Source organism: Ochotona princeps, chromosome 18 (genome assembly GCF_030435755.1).
Source record: "Ochotona princeps isolate mOchPri1 chromosome 18, mOchPri1.hap1, whole genome shotgun sequence".
In the NCBI taxonomy this organism is placed as follows: Eukaryota; Metazoa; Chordata; class Mammalia; order Lagomorpha; family Ochotonidae; genus Ochotona; species Ochotona princeps.
Window position 1 is genome coordinate 6,639,303 of NC_080849.1, and position 19,919 is coordinate 6,659,221.

Here is a 19,919-nt window from a genome sequence, read left to right on the forward strand (position 1 = left end):
TTTAATGATATTTCAAAGAGAAAGTGGATTTTTTTTTAACGTACTGTGTATCCACTATAGCTTGCTATCTTTTTGTTTCATTGTATAAATAAATGTTGTTTACCTACTGCTGGCCAAGCCTTGTTTGAGGAGTGTTTGACCTGGAATTTCCATTTTCCTCCTCTCACCTTTTACTTCTTAGTGTCAGGTATAGAAATAACAGTAAGATGACAAATGCCCAGATATTGGAGCAAGGATCAAAATAAGAAATAAAAACATTAGCTGTATTGTTTATGTTAGTGGATTTTGTTGTTAATGATATTTCTGATATGTAGGGGGCTTTTTATTATTATTTCGGTTTTAGGAAAAGTAAAATTTTGTTACTGCATCATATGACTTGAAGGCAGGATGGGGAGGGAGTAAAAACTGTCCTTGTGCAGAGATTAAATAAGCCAATACGAGAAGTTAAGACTCTCACTTGGTTGTTGGGGTTAGGTTTGCCATTTTATTTTTATAAGCATATAGTTTTTTCTGAATGTGTCCAGGAGTGGACAGACATTAATTTTCTACTTCAGCTTAATTTATGAAGGTTTTGAAAGTTGGTATTACTAACTTGTTGAATTTATGTCACCAATTGTAAATCTTTGATTTTCTAAAATAAAATAATTGAAAACCTGATTGTTTTTTCTTTTTATGTATGGCTTGCTTGTGATACCATTATGTTTGCAAGCTGAGACTTTTATTCAATAAAACATTTCTTTCATTAAGATTTTAAGATATTTACTTATACAAACAGAACCTTTAAACAGGATAGATTGTAATCTAATCCCCTTATAGATGGAAAAGACTACAAATTGTTATATTTGTTTATGACCTAGTAATTTTTAGTACTCATTTTTTTAAAAAGTCATCTCACCTTTTGTAACTTATAGAGTATTTGAATTTTTTTGTAAAGATTTATTTTGAAAGACTTAGAGATTGATGTTTATCTACTGATTCGCTCCCCAGAAAGCTGCAAATACCAGTGGTAGGACAGGCTGAAGCCAGGAGCTGCTTCCAGGTGTCCCACGTGGGTGACACACCTGGACCTTTGCACCATCCTGCACTGGTTTCCCAGCCCTTAGCAGGGGGCTGTGTCAGAAGAAAAGTAGCAGGTGCCAGCATGGCAGGCGGTGGCTCTATCTGCTACGTCCCAGTGCCAGTCCAGGAATATTTAAATCTGTCACTGCGAACTAGATCCAATACTACATTGTTCTCTCTGTCATTGTTAATGAAGTGGAATTTTAAATCCTTAAAAATATTTTTTGGCTTTTAATTTTGTTAAAATTATGTGAGGTATGTATCCTATCTGATGGTTGACTGCCTGCAGTCCTGCAGTGGCTAAAGCTGAGCCAGGAGCAGAATCCAGATCTCCGGACAGCAGGAACCAAATTATTTTGAGCAGTGAAGTGCTGCTTGACTTCAGGCTTTGGATCAGGAACCAGAGCCAGGTATGAACCCGTGTCCTCAAGCTCAGGATGCAGACATCTTAAAACTGCTGCACGGAAGACTGTCCCACGTTTAAACGGGAGTAGCAGTGCTGTCCCTACTTCTATGCAGGAGAATATTTTCATGTTTTCTAAGGGCATGTCTTGGGGTGACTGCCCAAAGAGGACTTCCTCTGAACAGCTGGTTAGGCTGAACCTCTTCTGCGGAGAGGGACAAAGCACACTCTGGTGTGTGAGGGTGACTTGCTCCCATCTTCAGTGGCTGCGGTGGGGGGGGGTATGCTGTCAACAATGCCTGGTCCAAATCCTGGTCCACTGCTCTCCTGAGTAAAATTGGGTCCCCCAGTTTTCCTTTCTCTTATGTTATCTGTAATTTGGAATGATGGCACATGGCTTATTGAGTTGTGAAGATTAAGTGAGTTACATTGACGGCACGTTCAGTGGCTGTCGTACCGCCGCAGCTCAATTATGCCATTTGTCAGACGTCATTGATTCGCCACTTCACTTAGAATGTGTATCATTGTTTGCCACAGGGAAAAGCCAAGCCGTGAAGGTCACATTGTAGCAAGTTTGAATTGGGTTGGCCACTTTTTATAATTTCAGTTTTCTGGATGGAAATGGAAAAAAAAAAATTTGATTACAAGTGCTCAGATTCAGACATCTGAAAATCCTGATCTTCATTCTTTTGGTGAAAATGAATAAACAAGTGGATATACCTAGTGAAATTAATGTAGTTGGAGGGTCTGGATAAATTTATAATTTAGATGTAGAACGTTAATCAAAAGTTAATTGTATTAAATGAGAAAGTCTTTTTTTCCTTTGTGCATGCCTTACTTGTTAAGCTTTGCACTTTTCTCTAAATTCACCCTCTGTAAACGGAAATGGTGTTTCAGTTTATCAGAAACTGGCAGTGTTTTTTTTTCTTTTAACAAATGTTTATGTAATGCCTTTGCTACTGAGGATGTTGCACTAAGTTTTTCCTCAAAGTATTCAATAGCAAGTTGCAATTTTGTAATTAAAATGCTCAATTGCAGGTTTGTGTGAGTTTGCGTTGTCATGCAGGCCTTTGGAGGGGAACGCATTGCTTGTATCTTTGAGCTCTTTGGGAGTCAGAGGTAGTGACCATGGCAAAACCAGGAAGGTCATGGGCCTCCTTTACGCGTGGGAAAGGATCAGGTTTCTTGTGGAGTATGTCGTAGGGACAAATGAAATTCAGACACCAGCCACGTCAGGAAGTGCTCAACCCAGAGGATGCCCAGAGCGGGGTGGCTGCTGGAGGTTCAGTGTCACACATGCAGTATTTGAACGTATGCCCGGCAGATCTTTGGTGATGTTTCTCTTGAGATTCTGACCAGCTATGCCCGTGACCACAGAAGATTGAAAAAGTTTAAACCAACTCTAACATGGAATTTTAGTTGGTGGAAGGGAGAGTCCCCTGGAATTGAAGAATTTGCAATAGAAACAATGTTTTTCCACTCATTAAAATTTTTCACATGGATCTTTGCATCATCCTCATACATCAGAGACTGTTTTAGTCACATTAATTTGTATGGCAATTGTTTCCATCCAGCAGAGTTGTTTGGTCTACCAGGTTCTTAGTTATGTTTGATACTGCTGGGACAATCTGTTCCAAATCTTAAGAATCCTCAAAAGTGGCTCTGTTTTAATGCCTCATGGAAGTCATGGTTGTTCACATGGAGGTAGGCCTGAGAAGCCCGTAAGTCTGCCTTAGATTATTTCTCTCTCAGGAACTCATCATCGCAGGACATTTGTAGATATTGTGAATTGGTTTTAAAACTTCTCTAGACAATACGTTGTTCTGAATTATACAATTAGTGACTTAAAATCATGTATTTGTGTAAGGTCTTGATTAAAAAGTGACCGCCTGTTACACAAGGGACCATTTAGGAAAAAGTAGGTCACGAAATTTATCTTGTCATTGGGTGATTATCTGTACATTGGATAAGTCTTGTTTTCTATTAAATGTTAATTTGGAGACTTGAGTTTTCAAGATTATCATATAAACTTAAAGTTACTAATCAAACCTTGAAACAATAGGATTGATAAAATTAAATGAAGGATCCAGAGCGTAAAGCAGTTTCTGAAAACTTGCTGTAAGTTTGGAGTGCGGTCTTAATTCTGTGGATAGCAATGTTGTTCACATGTAGTGAACTTGCATTTCACTGGAGTTACACGGGATTTCAAAAATTTATTTGGGAGGTAGAGAGACAAACATACAGTTAGAGCTACAAAAGCACAGTATCAGCTACACAATCACAACGGCTGGGGCTGAGACGGGAGCCAGGAACCCAAACCATTTTCCAAGTGGGTGACAGAGATCTAATTACTTGAGTTACCACCTGCTGCTCACTAAGGTGGGCCAATCAGGAAGCTGGAATCTTGCATCTGGGAAGCAAGTGTCCCAACCAATCACAAAGCCAAACACCTGCCCCGTGGAGTCATGCAGTATTGTAACTTTAAAGACAATTACACCAACTTGTAGCCGATTCCTATCCTCTCAACTTTGTCTCATCAATTTTCAAAATTTTAATTGAGAAGATGCCTCTTGACAGTTGTATGTTTGAACAGTAACTAAAATGTCTATCTGCCATGTTAGAGCATAGTAAACTTGAAGAAGGTTTTATCTGTATCTTCAGCAATACACTTTGTGCCTCTTGGCCTGAGTTCCTAGTTGTCTTGACTACATCTCCAGAAACTTACTGTTTAAAATCACAGGTGTTGGACCTGGCCCGGTAGCCTAGTAGCTAAAGTCCTTGCCTTGAGCATGCTGGGTTCCTGTATGGGTGCCGGGTCTAATCCCGGCGGTCCCGCTTCCCATCCAGTTCCCTGGTTCTAGCCTGGGAAAGCAGTCAAGGACAGCCGAAAGCCTTGGGACCCTGCACCTGTGTGGGAGAACCAAAAGAGGGTCTGGGCTCCTGGCTTTGGATCTGCACAGCTCTGGCCATTGAGGTCACTTCGGAGTGAATCATCAGATGAAAGATCTTCCTCTCTGTCTCTCCTCTCTGTATATCTGACTTTCCAATTAAAATGAATCTTTTAAAAATCACGTGTTAAACACTTTCACTTCAGCAATAAGCCTATTCAGTGAATCCTTAAAAAGAATACAGTAGAAATAAAAATGTTTGATCCAAATGTCAAGTACATTTTTACTGAATGTTAAGTTCATCATCTAAGTTTTCTAAATTTTTGCTACTTAAACAGGAACACGAATCCTGCATCTTGTGAATATTTTCTTATGTTAATGTGGACGACTTTTTACATTAGTTTTCTTAAAATATTTATTTTGGTAGCAAATACTCTGGTCACATTTACACTACCATGTAATTTTTGCTCCCCCAGATACCAAGAAAAAATGAGTAATGTTTTGATTTGCAACTGTCAGTTTAAAATCATGAATCTTCACCAATGGTGTTTATCTGAATTCCCATTGTCTTGCATGATTTCTTACTTTTTAAAAAAATTATTCTAATATAAAGATAGTAGAGTTAATGTGGTTCATAGAATTGGAAGAATATAATGATAGTCTTAGAAACATACATGCCTTGGAGCGTTTTTGTGCATGTTCGATACTCTTGTGCTTGAAGGCAGAGCTGAGGAAGAAAAAACCCTGCAGATTTTGATGGGCACTTCAAGTTATGAACCAGTGACTCAGATGTCATTAGGAAGGAGAGAAGTGCCTGTACCTCTGAGAAATTTTTATGTTTTTGAGATTTCTTGTAAACATTCAGAGGTCAAAGAGTGCCTGAGTATGATCTGTGTAAACAGCCTCACCGTGGCGGCCCAGCCTTGGCCAGGGCAAGCAGCGCTGCAAGCACCGCAGCTTCAGGGGAATCGCTTCTCCTCCTGCAAGCAAATAGCAGGCTGTCCAGTTGGGATCACTCACTTCTCAATCCATCCTGCCCACCTTCGTCAAGACAGCCCAAGCTTAGCTGTTGGAGGCGTTGCTGTAGAGCATGGTGTATACATAGGAGTTTTGTCCTTTCTGATTTCATCCCCGTGAGTCATCTGTATAGAAAACTGAAAATGGAAATACCAGGGTATAACTGTGGTTTGCTTCCTCTGTAACAGCTACTGTGGAACCAGCTTGTAACTAGCTACTGTTGCTGAATGCACTGTGTGCATCAAGATGTCCACTTAGCGATGCAAGAGGGAAACAAAAAACAAAACAACTTTCCCAAACACTACCTGGTGGGAGAGTGCTGCTACTCAACTGTCTTTATAATCAAGGTGTGATTTGTTGTTAGATAATTGGACTTCTGTGATCAAAAGCAGTTTTTGTTATAGAACTGGGTTGATTAGATTCAAACTGTGTAAAAAGAATTAAGTTCCTCAGCCCCAAGTTGGTGACACTTGAAAGAAGGAGGGGAAGGACCACAGTCGAGACTCTGGATGGGCTGTTTTACTTCCTCGTGAGATTTTTGCTGAACACATGGTCATACTATGCAGCCTTGCAGCTGAGTATATTCCGACAGATAGCAAACCAGCTAAGACTAAGTGACTACAGCATGTGTGTATCCTTCACCCAGAATCTATTGTGTGTGTATATATATATATATTGCAACTCTCATATAGGTTTGAAAAATTTCCACAAAATGCTCTGAGAAAGAGTAAATATAGTCAGTGGCCTAATCTTTATTCATTATAGTATATATTCGATATTCAGTTTATTGCTGAATATGATATAAGTATACTTTGAAGCTTCAGATAAAATAAACTGTGCCAGTACTTTAGCTGGATTTCTGAAAAAGGCACATCTCCAGTTACAGTAAAATGCTTCTATCCTACAGGGAAAGGTTTAAACAACATGGAGTCATAGAGACTTCTGCTGTTAATAATAAATGAGTAAATCATGTTCAAAAGCTGTGAGTGTAGACTGAATGTTTCATCTAGTTCACTGAACTTGAAAACTAGTAGGGCCAGTGTCCTGCAGGCTCGTCCTGCACCTGCAGTGCCGACATGCCATCGGTTTGTGCTCCGGCCATTCCACTGAGCCGTCACTGCTGCCTCCTGGGGTCTGTATTACCAAAGAGGCTGCGTTAGGAGCTGGGGGCTACAAGACCTGGGGCTGGGAACAGACCTGTAAGATAACTTAGGGGACTCCCCAACGGGCTGTTGCTTCTACTGGTGAGTGTGAGTTGCGACTGGGGTATGGGCCAGTTCAGGCAGTGCTGCAGCACCTGTCAGCCAGCATGTGGGCTTACTCTGAGGGCAGGCTAGGCTAGACTAGGCACTTCCAATAACCAGAATGGGTGCAGGCTGGCTGGGCTAGGATGCAGGACCAGCTGGTATGTGCTGGAATAGGGTGCAAGTCATGTCAGGCTGTGCTGCAATATGTCCTGGTGGGTGTAAGATCCTGGGCTTGGAATGAACCTGGTAGGGGGGACTGTGGACATTCCCCTGCTAAGCTGTAGCTCCAATTAGTGAGCCTGAGAGCCAGGGCTGGTGGTAGTTCAGGCTGTCGGACGGGGCAGCAGTGCCTGCCAACATATGTGCAGCCCAGGTCTGGAAGTGGGTTGGGCTGAGCTAAGCTGCAGCCACAGTGGGTATGCATGAAAGCAGGCTGAGATGGAGGCTGGGCCATGCCAGTCCATAGCACAAGCCAACAAGTGTAAAAACGCCTTGAATCTCAGAGCCGTGACTTCCTACTATGAGGAAAATATCACTTTATATTGCACCCTGTTGTTTTTAACAGAATCCTAGGTCACTTTGTCTCAATCTGGCAGGGAATCACCACCCCAGAATATAGGGCTTAGCCTAGACTGGCTGCCATTGAGACTTGCAACCAAGCCAGTTGCTCCAGGATGACAGAAACATGAAAATGAATAGCATGACGGGTGAGCTGCCATACTTCATGTGAGAAAAACGAGCCCTGTGATCAGAAACAATGTTTGATGAGGCATGCTGCAAATCTACAAGAATAGTTTGGTGACTCCATATTCAAAGTGTCCATCTCAGCCTGATTAAAAAGGACTCAATGAAATCTACCTGTCTTCAGATCACTGCCTGATTTTCTCAGGTAATGGTATCGTGCTGAAGGCTTAGCTTGGTTTCTGCTATGGACTAATGGCGCACTGGCAGTAGCTATAGCTGTGATGGCCTTGATGAAGGAAAGATTATCTAGCAAAACTAACGCATCATTCCCATGTCTGGCACCACAGCTGTTGCATTTATGGGCTTGTGAAAAAATGATGGAAGCAGATCACACTGTCAGGTATCCACAGGACAGATTATCTTATGTGCCTGGTTGCTGTTTTAATTCATGGCTAAGCTCATGGTTTGCTGAGCATTCCAACGAAACATGTTCAAGCTCTCTGAACATTCAGAGAGCCTCCTCCTTCCCAGGTTTCCATGTTGTAATTTTTCTAGTAACTTTCCTCCCTCATGCTTGAACATCCTGTCATACCTTCAACAACTTTTCATGTTTCGCAGTACACCTGGACCAGTTGTCATCTCATCCAGGCAAAATGAACACCCCTATGACCATCTGCGGTTCTGGTCACTGGAGGAATCTTTTCTATCATTGCCTGCAGAGCCATTGACGTCACAGCTGTCCATCTTCATGTGGCTTCTGCATGTTAAGTACAAACCACAACCAAGATTTTTCTTGCAGAAACGACTTGTCCTGAAGATCTCCTTGTGGGGAAAGGAGATGCAGCAGTGATTGGATGTGAGGCACGCAGGGTGCTTTCTGTGCACTGTGCGTGTTCCCTCCAGGCCTACTCATGTCTCATTCCATATGTAACATTCTTATTTGATGCCGAGCCCATCCTGCTCTATGTGTTCAGATTTATGGCTTGCAGGATCAGTGAACACTTTAGTTCATGATGGAAAGCCCAGCCTGCTTGGGAAGTTGAGGGCTCAAGATCAAGCCCTCAGCTGCTCACCTGCAGGAGCAAGTCAGAGCCATTTTGCAAGGAGTATGTATCTATAGAGGATGGCATGATGTTGCTCCAAAATCAAGATGTTTTTCTTTGTGGTGAGCACTCATCAGCTTTGCAGAAAGCATTTCAGTGTGCCACTTAGTCAAGCACCATCCAATCTCTGGATTATTGGGACCAAGTTGTACCTGCATTGCTGTGAAACCTCATTTTTATGAGTCCAGCTCAGACACGCTGCAAGCTCTCTTCATAGATGTACTGAAGTAGCGTGCTCAAGTGAAGTACATATCATCTCCACAAATACAAAGAAATTTGCTAAGATGTTGTTGCAGCTTGTTCAGTGGCAGAGAATTTATGCCATGATTTGAATCTCCTTACTATGAGATTCATGACATGTCCCAGATCACTTGACCATTAACAGTTTCATCAAGACGGAAGTCCTCTAAATGTCTGCGGAATTGACTTTCTGTCGGCTGTTGGAGCGTCTAGAGAGGCTGCTACTTGCTGCTCAGAAATTTCAGTGTGAATCGAATGTGGCCTCAACAGACCGTACACCAGAGCCCTCATCCCTAGTATGTCACTATGTGACCGTATTTGGAGATAAGACCTTTTAAATAGGTGCTAATTATGCTAAAATGAAGTCATTGGGTTGGACCATAGGCCAATATGATGAGTACCCTTGTAGAATAGGAACTTCAGAGACAGAGAATTACAGAAGGAAAACCATCTTGAAGATGTGAGGAAGAGAGGCTTTGGAAGGAACCGAGCCTTCAACATCTTGAACTCGGACTTGTATCCACTCACACTGTGAGGGACAAATTGCTCTTGCTGAAGTTACCCAGTCGACGGTACTTGGTTATAGCAGCCTGGTGATACAGTCAGCCTTTACAAGCATCAGCTTAATGCTCCAGTGTGATATCCAGGAAAGAAAAGCCATTGAAGTTCTTTTGGGCTAGATGATGGTATGGGGCTGGAGAAGTGACGAATCCTACAAATCCCTGAAGGAGAGAAGAGAAGGTTGTAGCCGGCTTTATAAACCCACCCAGAAGATGTAAAGCTCAAGGATGTAAAGCCAAAGTCTTAAGCACTTAAGTCTTTGAGTCCTGTCTTAAATATCTGTATGTGCTAATTGTATCCTGAGTGCACCCACAAGGTCCCTGGAGAAAGGTGTGTTTCTCATTATTTACTTTACAGTAAACGACAATGTGATGATTTCCCAAGCCTGAAATCTTACCCCTGGAGGAATGTGATGAAAGGCTGATGTCACACTGCCTGTCCAGAGTTTGTACAGTTACAGACAAACATGCAAAAGGGAAGCCAGGTGCTAAGTACATGCTGTCCAGACGCCCTCCTTTGCTCTTCCAGGGGGACCCTGGATTTTCACTGCAGCTCTTGGGTATGTGGATACCCTTAAATTCGAGAGCAAGAAAATCCTGTCTCAGCTCTACAAGCCAGCCTTTGCGCCAGACTGTATTGGAGGGTCCTGCAGGAGGCAGAGCACTCTGAAATGCTATATAATCAGTTACAAATTTTCCTCTAAGCCTTGCTTTTACTCCAGGTTCCAGGTGTTAATAAAACTTTCATGGAAATTCGTCACAGTGCAAATGTGTAGAAATCTTTCCTCTAAGGCTCCACAAGAGGTCAGCAAACTTAATATTTAGAGGAGTACATGCAGATTTTTGGTTTGTTTTAGTTCTTGAAAATTGTAAAATCATTTCTTAGCTCAAGGTTCCTCCAAAAAGATAAAGAAATAAGAAAGATTGTAGCCTGGAGTCAGCCTCCGTGTTTGCCTGGCACAAAGTATTCAGCTGATCAGTAGCTACATATCAGGTAGAAGGGTGTGTGTCAGTCAATGGGTGGAGCCAGGGAATCACATCTGGAACAGCAGCTGTAGTTGGAGTCACTACTTGATTAAGCATTCAGCAATCTGCTTTCATTCCCAGTCCATCTGTTCTCCACACGGGGGAACGGGAGAGTTCAACAGAATCGCCACTCTGCTTTTTTGAGTCCTTATGGCTGCTACAGTCTCTGTAGCCTCTCCAGGAAGATGACATTGCCTTAGTTACCAGTTCACAGCAGTTCCTGGACCTTCCGTTTTGCTCTCCCTGACGTAACCCTGAATCCATGGCCATGTAACATGGGAATTCTGCAAGCTGCTGGACGGTAGGGAAGTCTTGCTCCTCTGACGGTAGGGAAGTCATCAGAGGGTGTCCACTGTGAGATGGACTCAAGCCCAGACTTTGAAGAGTAACTGATCCCTGTAAGGACCAACGACCACAGGAAGTACTGGCAGTTTTGACCAATATCTCCGAATCCATTATGTTTGACCATTTTCTCTTACCCTCAACTCTTTTTATATCTATTTTATATCCTCCATTTTTGCTGATGTTGTTCTCTTGGGTGAACACTTCAGCAATTGCTCCTATAGAATTTTTTTTCATGGTGCTTTTTCTGCTGATTTTAACTTTTTTTTTTTTTACTGTGACTTCACATTTAACCATTTTGACCTGTAAAAGTATTTTTAAAAGGTTGTTTTTCTATTGATTCTTACAATGTTCCAAGGAGTTCATGTGTGGAGAAGCATTTTTCCATTAATTTCAAGGTTTATGACTCCCATATTCTGTTAGTACACATTTTTAATTGCAAACAACTGAAGAGTACTCTGTGAAATTTAAACAGAATTCAGTTTACTGATGGATGTGTGGATGCTCATGGAATCCCAGGAGGAGCAGAGAAATACCTTTAGGTGTGGCAGGGCCACACAGAGTCCAGTTCAAGCTGTGCAGTTGGTTCCAGGGAGAATCCAGACAATTCTAGTCTAAACACAACTAACCCTCCAATTGGGACTGTGGCTCTTTTTCTGGTCGCTGAAAGGCCTTGAAAGTCACTTTCTAGAATTCCCCCATTTTTTCTCACTTGAAGTATATCTGACAAGCTAAGCCTGAGTTACAGATAAAGAGCAAATCTTGAGGTAAGTCGTTAAGAATGACGGTTGGTTGGGAAAGCTTAAGTTTTTAAAACATTTGTTTGAATGAGAGAGGAAGCACACACAGAGAGGAACATCTTGCATCAGTTGATTTACTCCCCAAATGGCCACAGTGGCCGGGGCAGGGCCAGGCTGAGGCCTCCTGGTCTCCAGCGGCGTCGCAGGGACCCATGCGCTTGAACCATGCATCGCTACATTCCCAGTCAGGTCAACAGGGAGCTAGACAGGAGAGCAGTGCCAGCGCTTCAAACGATGGCTTCACCTGATGGACCACAGTCTCAGCCTGAAAGTCTGAAAAAGTCCTTAGCAATTGAGATCTTACACATCAAGAGAGGGACCTGTGAAAAAGTGAGGTAGGTAAGATTTCTGGTAGGAAAGTTATCTTGAGGTACGAGGCTGGAAACAAACTGCCTCCTGCTCCTCACTCACTCCACCTCATCCACCCTCGGGTCTCAGTGCTACGGTTTTTGACTTCAATATACATCCGAGACTCAAATCCTTGTTTCTTTGGAGCCAAACATAAAAATTTCTAGTGATATAAGCATGTGGTGATGATCGTTTTCTTATATTCATAAAAGGTAGACGGCTGTTATCATATGTGTTCTATTTTCCTTAATTTCCCATGAGCAAGTATACTTTTTTTGTGTCTTTTTGTGTTTAAGAGTTGAATTTGGCAAAAATGATCAGATTCCGGTGTGTATTACAAACCTAATAAACGAAGAAACCTGCACTTTTCTAACAACTTTTATTTTCCTTTATTGCTAAAAATTGGGAAAAAAAATTGTGATTGTAGGCATTGAAACAATGTATTTCGGATGGGCTCTGTTGGCTTAAGCAACAAAGAATTTGATCAATGATTTTTACTAGATAATGTCATATTTCATGAGAGAGAGCCTTTGCTTGATCACTATGCTTATAATCCTGGAAAATTATTTAAATTTCTTGTCTGCAAAATGAAAGCAATACATAATGTACTGATTGGAGGATTAAATGATCATTGCAGTTTGCACCTGAATGGTGCATGGTAAATCAAAGAATATTAATTATTTATTATTATTATTTGTTTTATACAAGCGCTCCCTCCTTGACCTAGCCAGTTCCAACTTTAAAAAAATTATGTATTTTTCTATTTTCCTAGAAAATATAAGGCAACATATAAAACTGTTAATTTGATCAACTGTATTTAGTCCCTATCTGACCTTTTTTTAAGATTTTTTAAAATTTTTATTGGAAAGGCAGATACACAGATGAGGAGAGACAGAGAGGAAGATCTTCCATCTGATGGTTCACTCCCCAAGAGACCGCAACGGCTGGAGCTGAGCCAATCTGAGACCAGGAGCCTTGTCCGGGTCTCCCACGCAGGTGCAGGGTCCCAAGGCTTTGGGCGGTCCTCAACTGCCTTCCCAGGCCACAGGCAGGAATGTGGATGGGAAGCGGGGCCGCTGGAATTAGAAGCAGCACCCATATCGGATCCCAACACGTTCAAGGAGAGGACCTTAACCGCTATGCTATAGCACTGGGCCCTGATCTTTAATTAAAATAGAAACATAATTGTGAGTTTCAAGTAATAACTTGCTCATCTTTTGTTAGTCTTAACTTCCTTCCTTTTAACCCGTTTACCTCATTCAATGTCACTTGTTTGATGATTAAGTTAAGCCTGAAAATAGAACCAATACACTGAAAACAGAATTACTGCTTTTGTGTCAAATGCTGTTGCTTATTTTTATTACAACATGCCTAGGAGGAGCTAGTAACTAAACATTCAATGCTCTATTTTTCTGAACTCGTGTGGCATCGCCACATGATAGGTAATATTATGTATACTTTCCATGTTTATCTGTTCCACTCCTGAAACCAGCATTGTGGTGGTTTCATCTTAGGCACGTTTCTGTTGATCACATTTTCTATACCCCTAGGAGGTAAGTGATGGCTGCTGAGGATTGGTGTGTGGAGAACTTGAACTTAAATAGTGGTCATTTGTTTTGTTTAATGCACTTATTCTATTTAATGAGACGAAAAAAAACATCATCTTGCAAATGGAAAGACACAATAAGAAAGGATACGCAAAAGCCAGGATTGGGTTACTCTAAAGTGGTAGCAGTTTCAACTCGAATTTGATTTGATTTGTACATGTATCTTAATTGACTCTTGGTTGTTTGAACATGAGAGACAAAAGGAAGTAAATAGGTAACATTTTTCTTTTACAATAAATATCTTAGCTTGGACGGATGTGGTATTGCAGGCTCCTTAGAAGACTGCTGGATTTGGGAAAAGCAAAACAGAATGCTCAGATCAATATAAAGTTCAGTTCACCAAAAAATTGCTGTAGTATTTCTGTGCCGGAGTCCAGCTCCAGCCGAGGTTCGGAACTCGGGAAGGGTGCGTGGATGAGGCGTGAAGAGAGAAGGAAGGAGACGGACCACCAGATTCCTTGATCGTAGTGGACAAAGCGAGAAAGCTGTCCGCTTTATTTATACAGAAGCAGTACAAAGTTTTTTCTTAGGGGCATATTGACACAGCTTCAGGGGGACACAATTTACAACTTCCTGAGAAATGATTGAGGAAGGATTCCACATTCCTTGCTTATCTTGGCTTGCCAGTCTTCATCTGCTCTCCTCAGGTCTGGGCTATAACCTAGGCGCCATCTGCATCAACCAGACCCCTATCTTGTATGAGTTAAAAGGACTGGGGCCTTGTTCTATGGGGATCAGGATTATTGACATTAGTTGGCCATAGGTCTGTAAGCTCACAGTTTGTTAACCAAACAAGTAAAGCAAGGGTAAAAACGGCGGAAAGAATTGCAGTTAGCAATGAGCTAAGTTACTCTATTTAAGTTTCAACTCTACAATGGATGAGCGAGTGTTTCCAAAGACAATTCTACAAATTGTTTCAGTATTAGGCAAGGCATTATCCATTCCAACGTTGCAACCAAGAGTTTCTCAGTAGACAACACATCTTATGCAGTAATACACTCCTAATACAATTCTTATTCTACAACTTATCTATCACTAAATGGGAGAAATACATCAAGAGAGAAAAAACATGAAGATCTAAGACAAAAAGTTATAAACATTACACTCCTCTACAACTGCAGGCTCTACAACTTCATAAGTGATCAAACAATAATCAAAAATATCTCTTTATGATGTTAGTGAAATCACCCTATATTTCCTCTAGCTAAAAATTTATGAAAACAACTAAAACAGCTACATTTTCTATATTCTAAAGAATTGCAAGGACAGGCTAACCTTTAAGACCACAGTAACTATATTTTTTGCCTTAGCAGGATAGGCTTCAGGGTTACAGTAGCTATATTCTTCGTCATAGCAGTATGGCCTTTAGGGTCATAGTAACTATATTCTTTGTCATAGCAGAATGACCTTTAGGGTCACAGTAACAGGATAACTTTTAGGGTTCCTCTTATCAAGCCATTCCCCAGAAAGCATGATAAATATCTGGGCCAGATTTTATGGCAATGGGTAAACAGCACAGACTTAATTATACTCCTGTGTGTAGTTAAAGGCCCACTCACCAGGACATCCTCAGTAACATTAACTCTTAAGCTCACATTGGTTGTAAAAGCCATCTCACAGGGGCAGACAATGCCTCAATAGATTACATAGTGGGGTGGTTGAGAGTCCATGCGAGGGGGAGTGAAAACTGCGTCAAGGTGGTCAGAGATGAATCCACTTAGCCCTGCTAAGCAGCTGGTAGCTCCCCGGGCCCTGCCAGTCAGGGAGCTGTTCTCTTCACACCTTCGTGTTATACACACCTACTGCATGGCCTGCATCATTTCTGCATCCATTTTCCGTTGTTAAAAACTTCAGCACTCTCCATAATGCTGGGTCTCTTGACATATCACCCTTTGTAGAATTTTCATATATATCCTTATAATGCATGTGAGTACACACACACACACACACACACACACACATATCCCTACTATATATATTACTATATATAGATATATATCACATATAAACTATATATCCTACATATATCCCTACTATATATATATACACATATATACACATATATACATATATATAGTAGGGATATATACACATATATCCCTACTATATATAGTATACTGTATATACTCTCTATACCTTATGCATCCCTACTATATGTATTACATAATATATATACTATATATATTTTATTTCATACTATATTTTATATGTATTATATATATTCTTAATATATACTGGGAATGTTTTATTCATGTCTCTGAACTTTACAATATGACTATTGATTATTGGTGAAAGCTGTCTTTTTCACTAAAAATTCTGAAAATCATTGTTTTCATTATTCTCTCTCTTTGAAGAGTCACCGAGACACAGGAGAGAGAAATAGAATGAGGTGGTGGAGGAGGAGGAAAAGGAGAAGGAGAAAGGTGTGGAAGAGTCATCCTTCATCAACTGTTTTACTTCCCCAGTGCCTGTAACACCCATTCCCTTCCTGGTGGCTGATTAAGAAAAACACAGTGCACGTATCTGCAGCCAGCTGCACCCCAAGGCATTTGTGGGCAAGATGGAGCCTAAATTCCTATTCTAGGGACTGGCACTATGGCACAGTATACTAAGCTTCTGCGTTTTGTGCCAGCATCCCTGGTTGCTCCACTTTTGTTCCGGCTCCTTTCTTGTGGCTTGGGAAAGCATAGGATGGTCCAAGTCTTGGGACTCTGAACTCATGTAGGAGACCCAGAGGAGTCTCCAGGTTCCTGGCACTGGATTGGTTTAACTCCAGGTGTTGTGGCCCTTTAGGGAGTGAACCAGCAAATGAAAACTCAGTCTCTGTCTTTCCTTTTTCCTTACAACTCTGCCTTTCAAATAAAACATAAAAACCTGAAATTCCCATTCCAGGTCTTCGACAACTGATCCTAAGCATAAGCATGTATACCGTGCACAGGGTGAGGCTGGTTATTTAAAAGGTGAGGAAAGCATGCTCACGCGTGGGTATAGTTCAGGATTAGAGTGGGAGGATAGGACTAGACAGGGCGGGTGTGTGGCTTCCAGCCCCGGGCCCTAGCATGGTTACAGGGCTGACACTCAGAACACAAGCACACAGAAAGGGGCTCGGCTGCACCCTGCTGTTGTTATGGTGTAATTTAGACGGTGGTATCTTGTGACTGTGAAACACTGAGCTCAGGGCCAAGAGGACAATTTGGAAAAGTGAAGAAAATCCAGGCCCTTGGGGATGGGATTCAAGCTGTGTTGCCTCATACAGCCTGGAGCTGCTCTGTACTTCTGGTTCTGTGGCTAGAGCACGCTTTTCTCACTGTTTAATCTAGTAAGGGGTTTCGTTTCCTGCTACTATTACCTGTGTGCATCTTAAATCCTCCACCATCTTCAACAGATTCAAGAAGAGCATTTGGGAACAATTAGAATCCGGACAAGTTTCTTAAAATTTTCCAAACTGCTGGTTTATTCTACGCTTAGGGATAAAAATCTTTAAGACATGGTATGCTTGAAAAAATAGTAGTTTTATGTTTTTGTTTCTTTAGCTGATAAGGGGTTTGGTAAAGAAGTTGGTCCACAGGGAAAGGCATAAGCAAGCACTGACATGTTGATCAAACGAGATACTGAGCGATGGATTCCGGGATATGTTTCTACGTTACCATTCTCCAAGACGGACTGACAAGCTTGGAATTTTTGACAACCAAATCAGGCTGGCAGTCTTCCTGATATAGAGGTGAATACTAAGACTCAGTTTGCAGGGAAATGCCCAATAACTAACACATGGCTCAACGTTTAACATTGTCTAGCAGCTCTTGCTCAGATCTCAGTGTAAGTTAGGAACGAAACACACAATGCACACACAATGCATTGCTCTGGGTGTGAGCATGTGCTTGCTGTTGCAGATGATATTTCTGGTAAATGCTTATCGTTTTTTTGAGATAGATGATAAAAGAATAGTCATGTAGATTATGTAAGATATACTTTCTCAACAATGATGCAGTATATTTAAACAGATTAAAAATCATTTTGTAATTTAATACACTTAAGTAATTATTTCGAAACATTAAACCTGCATGTGCATAGAAGTGGTTTAAATGGAATCGTTTGGAGAAGATAGAGCAGCAGCATCGGAATGGCAGGAGGGCGATTTCAGCAGTTTGACTGAAAACCAGACAAAAACTGCTGTACCTGCTAGGCCAGGCAGGCCTCTTAGAAGCCGAGTTAAAACAACTAATCAGATTAAATTAATAGTTGCTATAAATTGTGAAAATTATCAGTTGGAGATTATTATGGTTCATTTTAGAGATGCATAATTTTGCAAGCATGAAGTAGAATCTAGAAGACCACGACAGTGACCTGTGGTTTGCCAAGCCCCTGCACTGTAGCAGGAACTTGGAGCTGTATGGAGAAGACCATTTTTAAATTGTGTTTCCACTCTGTTAACGCCTTCTCCATTTCAGTTGTTTTTCATAGATATCCCTCTCAATTATTTTTTTTTGAATCACAACTTAATTCCCATCACAAAATGTGTGATTTATTTACTCTGCCTATGTTTTGTTCCAGAAAGAAGCTCTCCTTAACACTTCCCACAAATGCATTTATCACCTTTGAAGAGAAGGGATAATGAAATGACAAGTGAGATCCATCAAGTGAAATCCGCTTGTTAATACAGCCATCTAGTTGATTGCATAAAATAACCAATCAATCTTCAATCCATTTTAGACAAGAACTTTATCAGTTTAATACTAAATGCAATGAAAAATACAACCAAATCACTACTCATTTCTTAACCACACAAAGTTTTCTATCTTTCCGGATAGTAAGGAAAAAATAGAAAATAACATGTTACAAAGTTTCTAGCTGACAAACATGGACACCAAGTGTGAAAATAGTACATGAGTTTTTAGAACAATTTATATGTTACAACACATTTTAATTTAGAATAATTGTTGAGGTCAGCATTTGGGGTAAAACCACCTGTGGTGCCAGTGTCCTCTAGGGGCGCTGGTTTGTGGTTCCTGATAACTGGCTGGGAAAAGCACCGGAAGCTGTTCCAAGTGCTGGGGCTGTTGTTACCCACGAGGGAGATCTGGAAGAAGCTCCGGTGCAGTTCTGGCTTTTACAGCCATCTGGAAAGTGTGTCAGCAGATGAAACATTCCTCTCTCTGTTTCTCCCTGTTTGGCGCTCAAACCACTAAACAAGTCTGTTAGATAATAGAACGAATGTCAACTTGGGAGATACACGAAAGTGTCGTGTACTTTTTCCAATAAGGAAACTGAGGTTGGGTAAATTAAGTGACACTTTTAGTGTTGTTCGGGGCAGAGACCAACTCAGCAGAACTGGAGTCCATGTCATGATTTTCTCATTGTACATTGCTGAAAAACACAGGTGAGTTTATAATAGTTGACACAGGTTGTCCATGACGTATATCTCTTAGTTGGACATCAGCTGATTTGGGGATTTAAATGAGCATTGATAACAGTGGGAAATCTAGGGTAAGTCAATAGAATTAAGACAGGTGCTGAATCAATGTGTTGTCAATAAGAACTACATTAGTCTGTATAGTCAGAGGGTTTAAGACAGAGAGGAACGGGAAGCAATACTGTATTGTACAAACAGCACTCAATACCTGCTGCTGATTTTCAGTTTCAGTTTATAATACAATGGCATTTGCTGTTTCTGAATTTCTGAGACATATTGATGTGCAGCCTGGGTGTATATATTGGCAAATAGTGCTGAAAAAATGCTAAAGGCATCATGATTCATAACTAATACATTTCTGGAAGAATGTACTTACAGAAAAACCTGCAAAAACCTAATGCCTAAGTTCTACATGGAGGATTTTATTCTTTCTGTTTTTGGAAGTGAAGAATGATTATCTCAAGTGATCCAGAGACCATAATGTGATGTAAAAGTGGCACGGAATCTGCAGAATCATCAGTGGATCAGTGATTTACTGAAAAAATCTGAATTGCCAGGAAGTTCACTTTTGAAAGTTGAGTTCCCTGGAGAGACTGCACCAGTTTCACATGAGTTATAATAAATTTGAATTATGAGAAAGTAATGGTGATTTAATTCACAGAATACTATTTATTCCCAAGCTTTCCATTTGGTTGAAATATTAGAACTCTGAATAAAACCCTCAAACTAATATTGTGCAAGGACATTCTACCAGATTCGTATTTCTCCTCCTTCATGATGGATGGAAGTAACCAGAAGTAATAAAATATGTTGGACATGAAGCCACTCGTCAGAGGTGATACAGCCAAGAGATTACAAATTGTTGTAAAGCACAGCAAACTCAATGTGTTAAAAGTGAGGCAGTGTTAGCCAGGCAGGCAGTATATGATCTGTTAAATTAGAATCTATTTCGTTCTTTAAGAGAGAACAAACTGGGTTTCAGTGACAGAATTCAGTGAGAATCAAAGTGATATGAAAAGGAGGTGCAGGGCATGTGTGTGAGTTTGTGTCTTCTTTTTTTTTTTTAAGGTTATTTTTATTGGAAAGGTAGATCAGACTTACAGAGAGAAGGAGGAGCAGAGAGAAAGATATTCCATTTGTTGGATAACTACCCAAGAGGCCGCGACTGCCAGAGCTAAGGTGGTC